This window comes from Bufo gargarizans, chromosome 1 (genome assembly GCF_014858855.1).
Source record: "Bufo gargarizans isolate SCDJY-AF-19 chromosome 1, ASM1485885v1, whole genome shotgun sequence".
Lineage (NCBI taxonomy): Eukaryota > Metazoa > Chordata > Amphibia > Anura > Bufonidae > Bufo > Bufo gargarizans.
Genome location: NC_058080.1, coordinates 490,023,817 through 490,040,949, shown reverse-complemented (window position 1 = coordinate 490,040,949; position 17,133 = coordinate 490,023,817). Strand labels below are relative to the sequence as shown.

At 42.4% G+C, this 17,133-nt stretch overlaps 1 protein-coding gene across 1 annotated transcript in view; it reads right to left on the bottom strand.

Moving 5' to 3' along the window:
* The window catches only part of PRUNE2 (prune homolog 2 with BCH domain), a 284,676-nt gene that overhangs the window by 146,000 nt on the left and 121,543 nt on the right, over nucleotides 1-17,133 (bottom strand). The gene's annotated exons all lie outside the window — the stretch shown is intronic.

Sequence of the window (17,133 nt, the reverse complement as noted above, 5' to 3'; positions counted from 1 at the left end):
TATTGATCTAGGTGTGCAGGTCCACCCAAGCCATCCAACAGATGCAAAATAACTTTAAGGTTTACTGGTTCTCAGTCAAATGAGAGCTGGTTTGTAATATGTTATAGTGCACAAGGCTGCCATTGTAAGGTATGCTGGCTGTTATTTGTTTCCTGGATAGATTGATAGCTTGTACAGTCGTGGCCAAAAGTTTTGAGGATTACATAAATATTGGAAATTGGAAAAGTTGCTGCTTAAGTTTTTATAATAGCAATTTGCATATACTCCAGAATGTTATGAAGAGTGATCAGATGAATTGCATAGTCCTTCTTTGCCATGAAAATTAGCTTAATCCCCAAAAAAATGTCATTGCTGTCATTAAAGGACCTGCTGAGATCATTTCAGTAATCGTCTTGTTAACTCAGGTGAGAATGTTGATGAGCACAAGGCTGGAGATCATTATGTCAGGCTGATTGGGTTAAAATGGCAGACTTGACATGTTAAAAGGAGGGTGATGCTTGATATCATTGTTCTTCCATTGTTAACCATGGTGACCTGCAAAGAAACGCGTGCCGCCATCATTGCGTTGCATAAAAATGGCTTCACAGGGAAGGATATTGTGGCTACTAAGATTGCACCTCAATCAACAATTTATACGATCATCAAGAACTTCAAGGAAAGAGGTTTAATTCTTGTTAAGAAGGCTTCAGGGCGTCCAAGAAAGTCCAGCAAGCGCCAGGATCATCTCCTAAAGAGGATTCAGCTGCAGGATTGGAGTGCCACCAGTGCAGAGCTTGCTCAGGAATGGCAGCAGGCAGGTGTGAGCACATCTGCACGCACAGTGAGGCGAAGACTTTTGGAAGATGGCCTGGTGTCAAGAAGGGCAGCAAAGAAGCCACTTCTCTCCAAAAAAAACATCAGGGACAGATTGATCTTCTGCAGAAAATATGGTGAATGGACTGCTGAGGACTAGGGCAAAGTCATATTCTCCGATGAAGCCTCTTTCCGATTGTTTGGGGCATCAGGAAAAAGGCTTGTCCGGAGAAGAAAAGGTGAGCGCTACCATCAGTCCTGTGTCATGCCAACAGTAAAGCATCCTGAGACCATTCATGTGTGGGGTTGCTTCTCATCCAAGGGAGTGGGCTCACTCACCATTTTGCCCCAAAACACATCCATGAATAAAGAATGGTACCAAAACCCCCTCCAACAGCAACTTCTTCCAACAATCCAACAACAGTTTGGTGAAGAACAATGCATTTTCCAGCACGATGGAGCACCGTGCCATAAGGCAAAAGTGATAACTAAGTGGCTCGGGGACCAAAATGTTGACATTTTGGGTCCATGGCCTGGAAACTCCCCAGATCTTAATCCCATTGAGAACTTGTGGTCAATACTCAAGAGGCGGGTGGACAAACAAAAACCCACAAATTCTGACAAACTCCAAGAAGTGATTATGAAAGAATGGGTTGCTATCAGTCAGGAATTGGCCCAGAAGTTGATTGAGAGCATGCCCAGTCGAATTGCAGAGGTCCTGAACAAGAAGGGCCAACACTGCAAATACTGACTCTTTGCATAAATGTCATGTAATTGTCGATAAAAGCCTTTGAAACGTATGAAGTGTGTGTAATTATATTTCACTACATCACAGAAACAACTGAAACAAAGATCTTAAAGCAGATTAGCAGCAAACTTTGTGAAAACTAATATTTGTATCATTCTCAAAACTTTTGGCCATGACTGTATGTCGTACATAATATGAGTCTAAGATGCATCCAGCTATCCTCTTAATGCTGTTTCCAAACCATTTTGATGGGGTTTCCATTAATTTTTAACCTTTTTTTATGAAACAGACACCCTCTTTTCTTCTGAGCATTGTAACTTCCATGGTGCTCGGTAGAACACACGAGCATACCGATGTGTTCGGCCAGAGCACACGAGAGTGCTCGCTCAACACTACTAACAATCAGTAACTTTTACAGTGGCTTACTTTTGAATTTGGCTACATTTTCTGGGACTTGGTCACACCGCTGTGTATTAGTCAGAGCCCAGAGGAACGGGTGTTTATTGTGGTGTTTTTGTGTTATGTGGCTTCAGCCAAGTGATGGATAACTTGGATGCCCTGTAATGTGCTGAGTGGAAAATAAAGCAGTTTGGAGTCTCTCATTGCTGACCCCACCGCGAGTACACAATCCCTTGCAATATCTATGTATCTATCTATCTATCTATCTATCTTTGTAGTAGATGACAAGACAGCACTCCGGTCTTCAGTGAAACAATCTATCTATCTACACATATGCACTATGTGGAATAAAGTGTTTGGACACACCTCTTAATTACTGAATTTAGGTGTTTTATTCAATCCAATGGTTGGGTGAGTTTGGTTTGGAACAAGTTGACTGGCCGGCACAGAGCCCTGACCTCAACCCCACTGAACACTTTTGGGAACTAGACCTGAGATTGTGAGCCAGGCCCTCTTGTCCAACTTAATTTCAGTATGCTGCAAATCTTACGCATTTCTCCAAGAGTGTATGTCCATTGAATGCATTAAGGTCACACACAGCAGCATATGTGTTGCCGTGGCCCAGCAGCAGTGAAGAAGAGGATGGCAGTAGTAATGGCTCTGACTGCAACAATTATCCTCAAATTATCGTGGAAGATCTCACACCAAGGCTTCCTATAGACAGGGTAGTGACAGAAGGGTACACCCTTTCTTCAGAAGGGTGCACTCTCTGATGTTGGGGCCCCTGCCAGATAGTAGTTAGAGTGCCCTTGGTGTTACGAGTGTTATGGGGGAAAGGCATGATATGTAGATGCTGTTGCCAGCAAATGGTGCTGGAATCAGGAACTAGGCCAGTTGTAGCGAAATAGATATGTCTCTCTTTACTAAAATGCAGAATTGTAGTTGCAGTAAATCCAACAGTATAAAAACATAATTCCAAACAATTCACAGTGCAAATTTTCTCCAATAGCAATGTATAAATATAAGCTATGATGGGAGTTGTAGTATTCCTTCCCTCTATCTTTCTCTCTCAATAAAGCTCTTGCAACATGTGGCTGTAATTCTCAGGCTGAGTGGTACAAAATTAAGATACTGTGGCAAAGTGTGTAAGGATGTCTTAGCAATGTTCATCCCACTGCAGTAAAGTCTTTATCATCCTTAGGCTTCTTTTCCCGTTTACAGGCCGTTTTTTTAGTTCCGTATACAGAACCATTCATTTCAATGGGTCCGCAAAAAAAAATGGAATGTACTCCGTATGCATTCCGTTTCCGTATTTCCGTTCTGTTGAAAGATAGAACATGTCCTATTATTGCCCGCAAATCACATTCCGTGGTTCCATTCAAGTCAATGGGTCCGCAAAAAAAACGGAACACATACGGAAATACATCCGTATGTCTTCCATATCCCTTCCATTTTTGCGGAAACATCTATTGAAAATGTTATGCCCAGCCAAATTTCTTTCTATGTAATTACTGTATACGCCATACGGAAAAACGGAACGGCAAAACGGAACAGAAACGGAAACACAACGGAAACAAAAAAAACGAACAACGGATCCGTGAAAAACGGACTGCAAAACACTAAAAAAGCCATACAGTCGTGTGAAAGAGGCCTTAAACAGCAAATGCCTTACTGACGGACTCCAGTGCTCAGCCATACAGATTTTAGACATTCTAGTTCTTTCTTTTCTCTCTGAAGAACTGTGAAGTAGAGATGGCTTTCTTGATGCAAATGTCTCAGAGATAGTGATTCTCTAGGACTTGTCTTCTGAGGAATGATCACATGTAGCTCCTCTCTTTTCCCCAAGACTCTATGGACAGACCTAGGCCCATATTATAGCCTCCATGCAAGGTCAAAGTCAGGATTGTTAACCCTGACTAATCCATATACAACTATATGGGTAAGGCCTCATGCACATGAATGTTTTTTCTTGCGGATAGAGTGCGGACCCATTCATTTCAAAGGGTCTGCAAAAAATGCGGACAGCACACCGCGTGCTGTCGCATCAGTATGTCCGTTCCATAGCTCACAAAAAAATAGAACATGTCCTATTCTTATCCGTTTTAGGCATTGTTACAATGGATCCGCAAAAAAAATGGATGGCATACGGATCTTATCCTTTTTCTTGCGGATCCGCATACGGTCGTGTGCATGTAGCCTAATACAATACATGAGACCATTCAATAACAAAAGACAATTTTGCAAGTACCCTATTTTGGGATATTGCACAAACCAAAATACATTAACATTTTCTTACCTAGCTCTATCTTCTGTCTATTGTTTAAAATTTCTATAGTTCATTAATGTACATTTTCTCTCCAGATAATTCTTCCTACACTGTCTACATATGATCTAGTTTAAAATCCAATTGAGTAACTGCAATTTGCATCCTAATGTTTTTGAGTATCTAAAACTAAAAAGAGTAAATTTGGGCTGCAGACTTCCGTCCTGGTTTGTCTCAGTGTAGTTCCCCGATAAGACTGTACATTTGGCATTTCTCAATACCAGTATTACACTGAATAAAAGCAGCTCAGTTCAGAGGCTGAATAGGAATAATTGTTCTGTATGAAAAGCTATATATGGAATTTAGCTGCAACTGATGTTGGCAACAGGAAAGTGATATTTGGCTTAATTTCTCGATATCATTGGTGCTAAGGTTCATTAAAAATGTGTTCATAGAAGGAAAGCAAGCGGAGCGGCTGAAAGAATGTTTATGGAGTTTAACTTTATTTAGCGTTTTCAGGCCCTAGCAGCTGGTGACACTAGTAATATAATGTAATATAAACAGGCAATAGGAAATCAAAAGCGTTTTCTGGGAGTTAAATATTGATGACCGATTCTTCATCAATATCAGATTGGAGGGGTACTGACCTGCACCTGCAGTTGAAAGTTGCCATGGTACTTGAGTCAACACTGTGGCTTCTTCCTTGGCCTGTGACGTCACATTTATCACATGGCCTTTGTGCAGCTCAGTCGCATTTAAGTGAATGGGATTGGGCAGCAATACCAAATACAGCCACGGTACAATGTATGATTCTGTACATGGTATACTGTGAAGAGGCCATAGAGCTTGTCTTAATGCAGCTCCTGCTTCAAACACTGAACTGGTGTTATTAATATATACACTAATTCATGAAAAAACTATTTACATTCATTGACAAAAAAAATTATAATGCACCACGAAGGAGTTGGAATCAAATTAAACTTTCTATTTGTGAATGTTATTATTATATATGTAAGTGATAACGATATAAGAGCGAGAAGGTAAGTTTATTGGGGAAACTGCACAATCGAAAGGATGCTCTAGTACCCTGTTAGGTCACCTCTAGCCTGGATACTAGATGAGATACGGTTGGGCATGGAGGCATACAGGTTCCATATGATATCCTGAGGCACATATGCCCTTAGATGTTGCAGCTGGGCCTGTAGATCCTTCACACTCGTAAGTTGCACAAGCTGGTGTCTCAGCTGGTCCCAATATTGCTCGATTGGCAAGAAAACTGGTAACTGGACAGGCCAAGGTAGTGTTGAAATTTGACAGAGACATTCCTGCTGTGTCTGGGCGAGCATTATTTTGCTGAAAAATGGCAGTTAAAAGCACTGCCACGAGAGGCAAGCAACACGTGTAACTGAGGTCTAATTTGGGGTAATTCACATTGAGGGTCTGATCTGAGGTCTGCTTGGGGGTCAGTCACATTGGTGGTCTGAATGGGGGGTCTTATTGACATAATTTATAGGGCTGTGATGCCCTATAAAAGCCTCATCCCAACGTGACAATCGCTAGGGACAGTGTTTCAGAAAGCTTTAATTGTAAAATATTGGATAGGGTAAGTGCAGGGATAGTGTATAGAGATCATAGGTATAATTTTTAGACACTATAGGGAGAGCATAGGAAGAGCATAGGGAGACTGCAGGGACAGTACAGGCTGAGTGTAAACGTCCGGTGTATCTTGTTCAACTGCTGCGCCATTCATATTTAATCTGTTCTGTTATACATAGACTTAATGTGCGTCAGACTTGGTCTCAACAGGCAGTCTAAACTATAGGGCACATTTATGTAGATCACCTGCTGCGCCAATCGTTCTTTATGATATACATACACTTACTGTTTGTCAGACTTAGTGTCAACAGACGGTCTAATATATAGGTGCGTTTATTTAGTTGACCTGCTGCACCATTAATACTTAGTTACATAGTTATATTACTGATTTAGTTACTGTACACTATGGCCTACAGACAGTTGTCTCTGCCCTCAAAAGGAATGGGCAATGGCAAAAATATTGTGACTTATCCCTGCTCACCCCAGTTCTAAAATTGTGGGCATAGCAGCAGAAGAAGGGTTGGTAGTAGCAGCAGCCACAGCAACGGGCCAGAGATGCCACTGTCACCTGACACCACACTTAGTTGGCATGGTCCAGGAACAACCTCTGTGCCCTCAGCTGTCCTGCAACTGCGTCTTTCTTTTGCTGCTCCTTCTGCTCAGCAAGTAATGTATGCTGCCAGCTGTGCTCTGTTTTACAACGAGGAAGAACTTATTGAGAACAGTTAGCAGCTACAGGACAGCCCAGATTTGGAGGAGAGGTCCACTGCTTCCTCCTTTAAACATGCAACTAGTGAAGACAGTCATGTGGGAGCACATGTTGCGAGCAGTCAGGGACGTGGCCATAAGACTGGTGAGGGTGACATAAATGACGATCAGACAATAGTGGATGATGATGTAGCCGATCGCACGAGGGAACCAGGTGAAGAGGAGGCATCACCGGGGGTGAGGGTGGCAGCAGGCCAGTGAGAAAGAAGCAGGGTGGCAGTGTGCTGGAAACAGTTGGAGATCTGGAGCCAAACGAGCCTGGTGCAGTCCATCTGCTACTCAGGAGCCTACCTGTCTGGAAACAACTAGGGGTGCACGGGTTCATAAATGCAGCGGCAGGCTGTCATCACAGAGTGGTGGGTATATAATGCCATACTGGGCAGTGTGGGAATTTTTTATCAAGTCGCTGTAGGACAATTAGTGTAACGATATGCAGGATGTGTGGGCAGAAGTGAAGTGTGGTCAGGGTGCCAATGTTGGCACCATGGCCCTGTGTCAACAAATGGAGCATCACCATAAAGTGGCCTGGGAAAACCGTGGCACTAATGTAGTGGTACAGCCTGATGCAGCAACCGCTACATCTCCCAGCGGTCCGCATGCCTTCTCCACCAGTCAGGGCTCCTCAACCTCAGCAAAAGAAGGAAGCTCTTCCTTCCCATCATCTATTGCTCCTGATGCTTCTCCTCCTACTCCTTGTCACGTGTTTCACCAACAATCAGTAACCGAGGCGATTGCAAACAGACAACCCACAGGCAACCCCCTTGTGTTTTTGCCAAATACTGATCACATGCTGACCAAATACCATCCATGTTAAGGAGGATCCTCAAAATACAAGATCCAATTTTTTTGGGCTGTTCTTTTGACAGATCAGAAGAAGGGAAAAATTAACTGTGACATCAACACAACCTTACTGCTGACACCCTCCCCAATCTGTCATGGGGCCACTACTTGAATCTTGGGCCACTACACAGTTCAGTCCAGGATAATAAATTAGACATGACGCTAACATTGACCTGTAAGGATGAGTTCCCACTTTAGTTATTTGGTCAGTTATTTTCATCAGTTTTTGTGAGCCAAATTCAGGAGCCAAGCCTACTCTTGGATTAGGTATCATGACTAGATCTACATCTGTTCTGTGGGTTCGACCCACACCTACTTTTGGCTGACAATACATGCTAGATATATTAATTATATAAAATATATATAATTATGCATTTAAATATTTATTTCTCCACTACTTTATTGGCGCTGCCTCCTTTTCTTTATTTTGTTCCACTAAAGAGTCATTTGGACACAGATCCTGCAGGCACACGCAGTATTTTTTTTGGCTTTACTGAAGGCAGCTGTATGCTTTTTTTGTTTTTGTTTAAAAGAAGGGATTAGCTAGAAATGTTTGTGGCCTGCACCATGATGTGCATGTCCATATATGTGACCTGTCTGTCATTTTGATGCACAGTAACTGTTTCGCTACCAGAAAGGATTAGCTCTGCATGTTAGTGCAATGCACACTTAAGTGCAGCGAGATACACTCTCCCTAAAGTTTAACTTCAGGCTGGGATAGACCTTATTTAACATACTTTGTGGTGAATTAATTCGTAACAAAGCAAATTTCTTGGTGAAATTCAGAAAAGAGTCCAAATCGATTTTTTTAAAACTTCGCTAATTTCTACTGATTAACATTGGGGGTCTGACTAGGGTTCTGAGCTGAGGTATGATTAACATTGGGGATCTAATTGGGGCTTTGAGCAGAGGTCTGATGAAAAATATTTTTTTCCTATTTTTCGTCTCTAAAACCTAGGTGCGTCTTATGGGTAGGTGTGTCTTATAGAAAGGAAAATAGGGTCGTTTTTTGCTACAGGTGTTTTATTTTTTGTCTTTCTACCTAATTTTCAAAGCTGTAGCAAGTTGTAGCTCTTGGCATTTTTTCAAGCGTTTTCCCATTTTCGCTATAGGTGAAAAACACTATGAAAAAAACATTAGTGGACAAACACACTGGGGGAGATTTATCAAAACTGGCACAAAGAAAAGCTGTCTTACTAGCCCATAGCAAACAATCTATGTGATTGTATGTGATATGTGCAACTAAGACACTTTTCCTTTACCAGTTTGATAAATCGAAGCCACTGTATGCAAAAAACACTAGAAAAAAAGTCACAAAAATCATAGCAGAAAACACAGGTACCAAAAAAGCATGCAGTTATCCTGGTGTTTTTTTTTTACTGTTAAAAAATTGCCAGTGCTAAATTTGCGTGTTTAAGGACCCTAAGGGCTGATATTAGTACAGTACAATATACTCAAGATCAGATAGGAACTATCATAAATCGCTATGATGCAGTCATTTCGGATGGAGTCGCAGTCGGTCTGTCAACATGTTATAGAACAGGAGAAGCTGAGCAGCTTAATATACAGGTGAAACTTGAAAAATTAGATTAATTAGGGCCCTTTCACACCTGCGTTATAGTCTTCCGGCATAGAGTTCCGTCGTCGGGGCTCTATGCCGGAAGAATACTGATCAGGATTATCCTAATGCATTCTGAATGGACAGTCCGTCCTTCAGGATGCATCAGGATGTCTTCCGTTCCGGAACGGAACGTTTTTTGGCCGCAGCAAATAGCGCAGCATGCTGCGCTTTTTGCTCCGGCCAAAAATCCGGAACACTTGCCGCAAGGCCGGATCCGGAATGAATGCCCATTGAAAGGCATTGATCCGGATCCGGCCTTAAGCTAAACGTCGTTTCGGCGCATTGCCGGATGCGACGTTTAGCTTTTTTTCAATGGTTACCATGGCTGCCGGGACGCTAAAGTCCTGGCAGCCATGGTAAACTGTAGTGGGGAGCGGGGAGCAGCATACTTACCATCCGTGCGGCTCCCGGGGCGCTCCAGAGTGACGTAAGGGCGCCCCAGGCGCATGGATGACGTGATCGCATGGATCACATGATCCATGCGCATGGGGCGCTCTGACGTCATTCTGGAGCGCCCCGGGAGCCGCACGGATGGTAAGTATGCTGCTCCCCCGCTCCCCACTACTACTATGGCAACCAGGACTTTAATAGCGTCCTGGGTGCCATAGTAACACTGAAAGCATTTTGAAGACGGATCCGTCTTCAAATGCTTTCAGTACACTTGCGTTTTTCCGGATCCGGCGTGTAATTCCGGGAAGTGGAGTACACGCCGGATCCGGACAACGCAAGTGTGAAAGAGGCCTTAGCCGACTAGAGTGTGATACTTTGAACCTAGAATATTGAACCTTTTCACAATATTCTAATTTTAAGTTGCATTAATGCAACTCCTTTTAACCTCTTCAGGACACATGACCGGTACGTCATGTTGTCCTGGTACTTAAGGACACATGACGTACCGGTACGTCATGTGTTGTTCCGATCACTGCCGCCCGGCCGGCGGTGATCGGAACAAGGTGCCTGCTCAAATCATTGAGCAGGCACCTCGGCTAAATGCGCGTGACCCCTCCCCCCCCCCATGTCGGCGATCGCAACAATTCAGACCTGCGGTTTGCTGCGCTTTCTGCAGTTTCTTATCAGAAACTTTAATATACCTAAAATATATTATGTTTCACCCCCCCTGCACCCCTGAATGATTGTATGGTGGCGGGAGGTGCAGGGGGGGGTTGAAGGCGGTGCGGGAGGCGGGCGGTGCGGCAGGCGGGATCGCGATCCCCCGCCCGCCTCCCCTTGAATAATCGTTGGTGGCCAGTGGTATACCAGAGTGTCAGCACATTGCTGACACTCTGGTATAAACGGCTGACATCTGTGATGCGATGTCAGCCGTTTAACCCTTTCCATACCGCTGTCCATTCAGTCTTGTTTGGCTGTTAACCCTTGCTTTGTTAGTGGAGAAAATGGGTTAAAATGGAAAATTAGGCAAAAAAATGAAATTCTCAAATTTCATCCCCATTTGCCAATAACTCTTGTGCAACACCTAAAGGGTTAACAAAGTTTGTAAAATCAGTTTTGAATACCTTGAGGGGTGTAGTTTATAGAATGGGCTCATTTTTGGGTGGTTTCTATTATGTAAGCCTCGCAAAGTGACTTCACAAAAATTAGGTTTTTGTACATTTCTGAAAAATTTCAAGATTTGCTTCTAAACTTCTAAGCCTTGTAACATCCCCAAAAAATAAAATATCATTCCCAAAATAATTCAAACATGAAGTAGACATATGGGGAATGTAAAGTCATCACAATTTTTGGGGGTATTACTATGTATTACAGAAGTAGAGAAACTGAAACTTTGAAATTTCCTAATTTTTCAAAATTTTTGGTAAATTTGGTATTTTATGCAAAAAATTATAATTTTTTTGACTTCATTTTACCAGTGTCATGAAGTACAATATGTGATGAAAAAACTATCTCAGAATGGCCTGGATAAGTCAAAGCGTTTTAAAGTTATCAGCACTTAAAGTGACACTGGTCAGATTTGCAAAAAATGGCCTGGTCCTTAAGGAGAAATAAGGCTGTGTCCCTAAGGGGTTAAGTAGCCTTACTGAAATAAATTAACTTTTGCACAATATTAAAATTTTTCAAGTTTCACCTGTATAGTTTCATGAGAAAAGATGCAGTAATACTTTATTAAGACGCCAGTCTTCATAAAGCCCTAAAATGGCGGGTGGTTCTGACGAAGTTATAAAGAGGCACAGGCCTTTTTAGCTGTCTTACATTTAGACCTTTTTCTACGCCTAAAACAGGCATAGAAAATGGTAAATGAGACGGGCCTACTGGCCCCTTCCCCATACACAATTTTAGAACTGGCGTGAGAAGTCACAGAATGCGCCTGAAATACGCCTAATTTAGGCATATTTCAGATGGATAAATGACCCCCATAATTTATACATTTATATCTCTGCTCTTGGTACACAGGAGATGTACTGCCAGATGATTGCTAATGAGCAGTCGTAGTAACGCCCGTTAGCGATCATCTGGCAGTGTAATACTGCCGCCAATAACAAGCTCATTCATCGTGCAATCGTGATCTTTTAGCATGATAAAAGATCACAATTTGTCAGTACACAGGGGAGGTGTCATCAGTGATTGATAGCATTCCCTGTGTAGGTGTGTATACATAGATAGCTGTCAGTGATAGTTGTACACGGGGAGGTGTTTTCAGTGATTGATAGCATTCTCTGTGTAGGTGTGTATACATAGATAGCTGTTAGTCACTAATAGTAGTACACAGGGGAGGTGTTATCAGTGATTGATAGCATTATCTGTGTAAGTTTGTATACATAGATAGCTGTCACTGATAATTGTACACAGGGGAGGTGTCGTCAGTGATTGATAGCATCCCCCGTGTAAGTGTTTATACATAGATACCTGTCAGTCACAGATAGCTGTACACAGGGGCAGTGTTATCAGTGACTGATAGCATCCCCCGTGTAAGTGTGTATATAGAGATGTCAATCACTGATATCTGTACACAGGGGAGGTGCTATCAGTGATAGCATTCTCTGTGTGTATATACTGTAGGAAGGAACAAGGGGTCGTCATTGATGGGAGGTATGCGTCACCGAGGTTCCTGGCCTCGGTGAGGTAAGAGACGTTTTTTTCCTGAAATCTCATTATTGCAGTCTGACACTTCAGCTTGTTAGTATGGCTGTAAAGCTGATCCGGGATGGCTCTTACTGAGAGTAGCCAAAGTGCTGGGTGGGTGGCTCTCCCCACGTTCCAGGCTGGGTCTTGGGAGGCTTATAAAAAGCAGTCAGCACTGTCAGGTGATGTGGATTATCATCCATCTCACAGTGAAGCTGTGGAGTCTCTGTGTTTTGGGATCTGGAGATGTGTGGCCATTCTAAAGGACTGAGAGCCGCATGGTGGAAAACAGGCCCCTAAAGCCTGCTGGGGACCGCTGATGAAAAACTGATAACAAGGTGAATGTTTTGTTCTGTGGACTTTCAAAGGTGTGAACGAACATCAAGATTGCGAACTGTCATTTTGCTTTGCCTTCTGTGTGAATAAACACTGAACTGTTTAAGTTAAAGACTTTGTGGTTGCCTCGATACTGCGTTTGCGTTCTTTATTAATACAGGCCTACACGTTTCAAGGGCGGAGTGCCCCCTTCGTCAGGACAGTATTACCTGTAATACTGTCCTGATGAAGGGAGAACTGCGCCCATGAAACGCGTAGACATGTATTAATAAAGAAATACTGCTCACCTATACTTACCTAGTACCACGTTCCTGCGACAGCGCCGATACAAAGGTTCTGATTTCTACCTTCCATTCCTGTATGTTAGGCAAAAATAGCTGTGTTATCAGTGATTGATAGCATTTTCTGTATATTCTGTATACATAGATGTCAGTCACTGATAGTTGCACATGGAGAAGGTGTTATCAGTGATTGATAGCATTCCCTGTGTAAGTGTGTATACACAGATAGCTGTCAGTCACTGATAGTTGTACGTGGGGGGAGGTGTTATCAGTGATTGATAGCATTCCCTGTGTAAGTGTGTATACACAGATAGCTGTCAGTCACTGATAGCTGTACACAGGGGAGGTGTTATCAGTGATTGATAGCATTCCCTGTGTAAGTGTGTATACATAGATAGCTGTTAGTCACTGATAGTTGTACGTGGGGGGAGGTGTTATCAGTGATTGATAGCATTCTCTGTGTAAGTGTGTATACATAGATAGCTGTTAGTCACTGATAGTTGTATACGGAGGAGGTGTTATCAGTGATTGATAGTATTCTCTGTGTAAGTGTGCATACACAGATAGCTGTCAGTCACTGATAGTTGTACGTGGGGGAGGTGTTATCAGTGATTAATAGCATTCTCTGTGTAAGTGTGTATACATAGATAGCTGTCAGTCACTGATAGTTGTACGCGGGGGAGGTGTTATCAGTGATTAATAGCATTCTCTGTGTAAGTGTGTATACATAGATAGCTGTGGGTCACGGGTAGCTGTACATGGGGGAGGTGTTATCAGTGATTAATAGCATTCTCTGTGTAAGTGTGTATACATAGATAGCTGTGGGTCACGGGTAGCTGTACATGGGGGAGGTGTTATCAGTGATTGATAGCATTTTCTGTGTAAGCGTGTATGCAGAGATACAGTAGATGTCGGTCACTGATAGCTGTACATAAGAGAGTTGTTATCAACTCCCCTATGTACAACTATCAGCTGTTGTATACATAGATAGCTGTAAGTCACTGATAGCTGTACATGGAGGAAGTTTTATCAGTGATTGATAGCATTTTCTGTATAAGTGAGTAATCATAGATAGTTGTCAGTCACTGATAGTTATACAAGGGGGGTTATCAGTGATTGATGGCATTCTCTGTGTACATATGTATACATCGATAGCTGTCAGTCACTGATAGTTGTACATGGCAGAGGTATTATCAGTGATTGAAAGCATTTTCTGTGTAAAGGTCGATTTAGACACCCAGGTAATTGGGCAGATTATGAGAAACAAACACTTATACAAACGTTCAATCCCGACGATCTGCTCATCTTAAACTGTATGAGGATGGGCAATCGCAATAGCGATCCCTCATCCTCATACTGTGGAGGTGATTAGTGCATGTAAATGCAGCGCTTTATTACCACTTAACTAGTAGCCAATTGTCAAGAAGGAACGCTTCCTTCCCGACAATCTGCTGCTCATCGGCCAGTCTAAATGCACCTTTAGTGTGTATACAGAGATAGCTGTCAGTCACTGATAGTTGTACATGAGGGACGTGTTATCAGTGATTGATAGCATTCTCTGTGTAAGTGTGTATACATAGATAGTTGTCAGTCACTGAAAGTTGTGCACAGAATAGGTGTTATCAGTGATTGATAGCATTCTCTGTGTAAGTGTGTATACATAAATAGCTGTCAGTCACTGATAGTTGTGCACAGAAGAGGTGTTATCAGTGATTGATAGCATTCTCTGTGTAAGTGTGTACCTATACATAGCTGTCAGTCACTGATAGCTTTACACAGGGGAGGTGTTATCAGTGATTTATAGCATTCTCTGTGTAAATGTGTATAGAAAGCTGTCAGTCACTGATATCTGTATACAGAGGTGTTATCAGTGATTGATAGCATTCTCTGTGTAAATGTGTATAGATAGCTTTCAGTCACTGATATCTGTACACAGAGGTGTTATCAGGGATTGATAGCATTCTCTCTGCAAGTGTGTATACATAGATATCTGTCTGTCACTGATAGCTGTACATGAAGGAGGTGTTATCAGTGATTAATAGCACTCTCTGTAAGTGTGTATACATAGATAGCTGTCAGTCACTGATAGCTGTACACAGGGGGAGGTGTTAGCAGTGATTGATAGTATTCTCTGTGTAAGTATGCATACATAGATAGCTGAGAGTCACTGATCATTGTACATGAGGGAGGTGTTAGCACTGTGATTAATAGCACTCTCTGTGTAAGTGTGTATACATAGATAGCTGTCAGTCATTGATAGTTGTACACAGGGAGGTGTTATCAGCGATTGATAACATTCTCTGTGTAAGTGTGTATATATAAATAGCTGTCAGTCACTGATAGTTGTATATGATGGAGGTATTATCAGTGATTGATAGCATTCTCTGTGTAAGCGTGTATACACAGATAGCTGTTAGTCACTGATAGATGTTCAGATGGGCAGACTTAAAGATGACCTGCCACCTCTCCTGACATGTCTGTCTTAGTAACTACTTGCATTCCCTATGTAATAACCATTCTGGAGCATCTATTCTTGTTGCTTTATGCTGTGCCATGCCCCTGTTATGTCTACTAGAAGTTTATGAATGAATTGTCAGCAGCTTGCAGTAAAGGAACAGATGGGTGTTACCAGTCAGGGGTATGTCCTTGCACAGTCTGACACCAGCAGCACTGATTGAACAGAGTCAGATACACCTGTTACTGGTAACACCCAGCAGTACCTTTACCAATGACTGCTGATAATTTATTTGTAAACGTCTAGCAGGAATAATACAGGAATAGCACAGCACAGAGTCAGAGGAATAGATGTTAAAAAAAAATATTATTACATGGGAAATAGATACAAATGTATACATTGCATGTTTTGAATCGTTTCCCACAAAATAAAATATCAATCTGCTTAGCTCCTCCTGCTCTATACCATGCAGCCGGTGGACTGCACTGCATTTTCTGGTGCCAGGTCCTCTTAAATCATGAGATTACTGCTCAGCATTGTTCAATCAACACAATAGCTGGAAAAGCAGGGCACCAGGTCTTTGCAATCTAATTAAAAATCATGCTGGTTTTCTATTCACAAGTAAAATTGAGCTGATTCACTTGCTATAAGTCTATAAATGACTTTCCACACCTCTTTATAGCAATTTAAGTGTGACTTCACAAGTCTTTTGCAAAATAATTTAACCCTTTAATGCCTGTTGAATAGCAGCTTTGGCCTAGGGATAGCAGCTATGGGCACTGTTATCCTTAGGCCAAAGCTGTTGCTTACAGCCTCTAGCATTGGGCATCATAAACGCTTTAGATGCCATATCGACTAGCATTGAGCGAATCAAACCTGACGTAGTGGAATTCGATCCGAATTTCAGGGAAAATTTGATTCGTGCAAAGCCGAATTTCCTCGTGCTTCATGGTAATGAAACGATTTCCCCTAAATGGTGGTAAATAATAATAAAAATCATGCTACTTACCTCATCCGTTTCAGCGTGAAGGGACGGCCGCCACTATCTTTATTGAAGATCCTGTGCGAAATCCCGTGCACTGTGACGTATGATGTCTCCACGCTGGCCAACATGACCAAGAGATTTCGCACTAGATCTACAATCAAGATGGCGGCGGCCGGCTCGTCACGATCAAATGGATGAGATAAGTATGATTTTTTTTATTTTACACTCTAATATTGATGTCAGATGCCGCAATCAGCTATGAATGCAGCATCTGAGAGGTACAATGATACGGGGTGCACTTGCCGCTCCCTGTTACTGCACCCACTGCTTACAAAGAAATGCACTTCTCGTCAGGAAGCAAATGTTTTTGTAAAATTCGGAGAAGCAGCCAAATCAAATTTTCAGATACTTCAATCATCACTAATGGCAAAAATGGCATTTAAAGTGCTTAATGGAAGGAAGAGGTTCCCTCTGTCACCCATGCCCCCCTCTCTGTTGCTTTACTACAGCAGTCAGGTGCCCAATAAAGACCCCAGGCCTCCAGAAGATCATAGCTAGTAGGCCACAATTTACAACCTCCTATTGAGCAGCTGCTGGTAATCTTGTGTACATAGGCTGGTTGAACATCCCCGAGGGAGAGAGATGGTGTCTGACATCATCCACTGCGCATGCTCAGCCACATCACCGAATATCAGAGCAGGAGCACAAGCTCGAAGGTTCAAACTCTAGAACAGTGAGCTATTGCAAAGTAAAAGAAGACCGACCATTTATTTGGATTTAATTTTGAATGTATAGATATTTAGACAGCAATGCTACATGCAAAGGCCCAGCATAGCCTCTTGTATCCTATTAAGGCTAAGTTCGCATTACATTTCTGTCATCAGTTTAACGTATACAAAAAAACATATCCGTTGAACGGATGCCTCAGACAGATGCCATACAGTGGCATCCATTTACCATTAAAAATACGT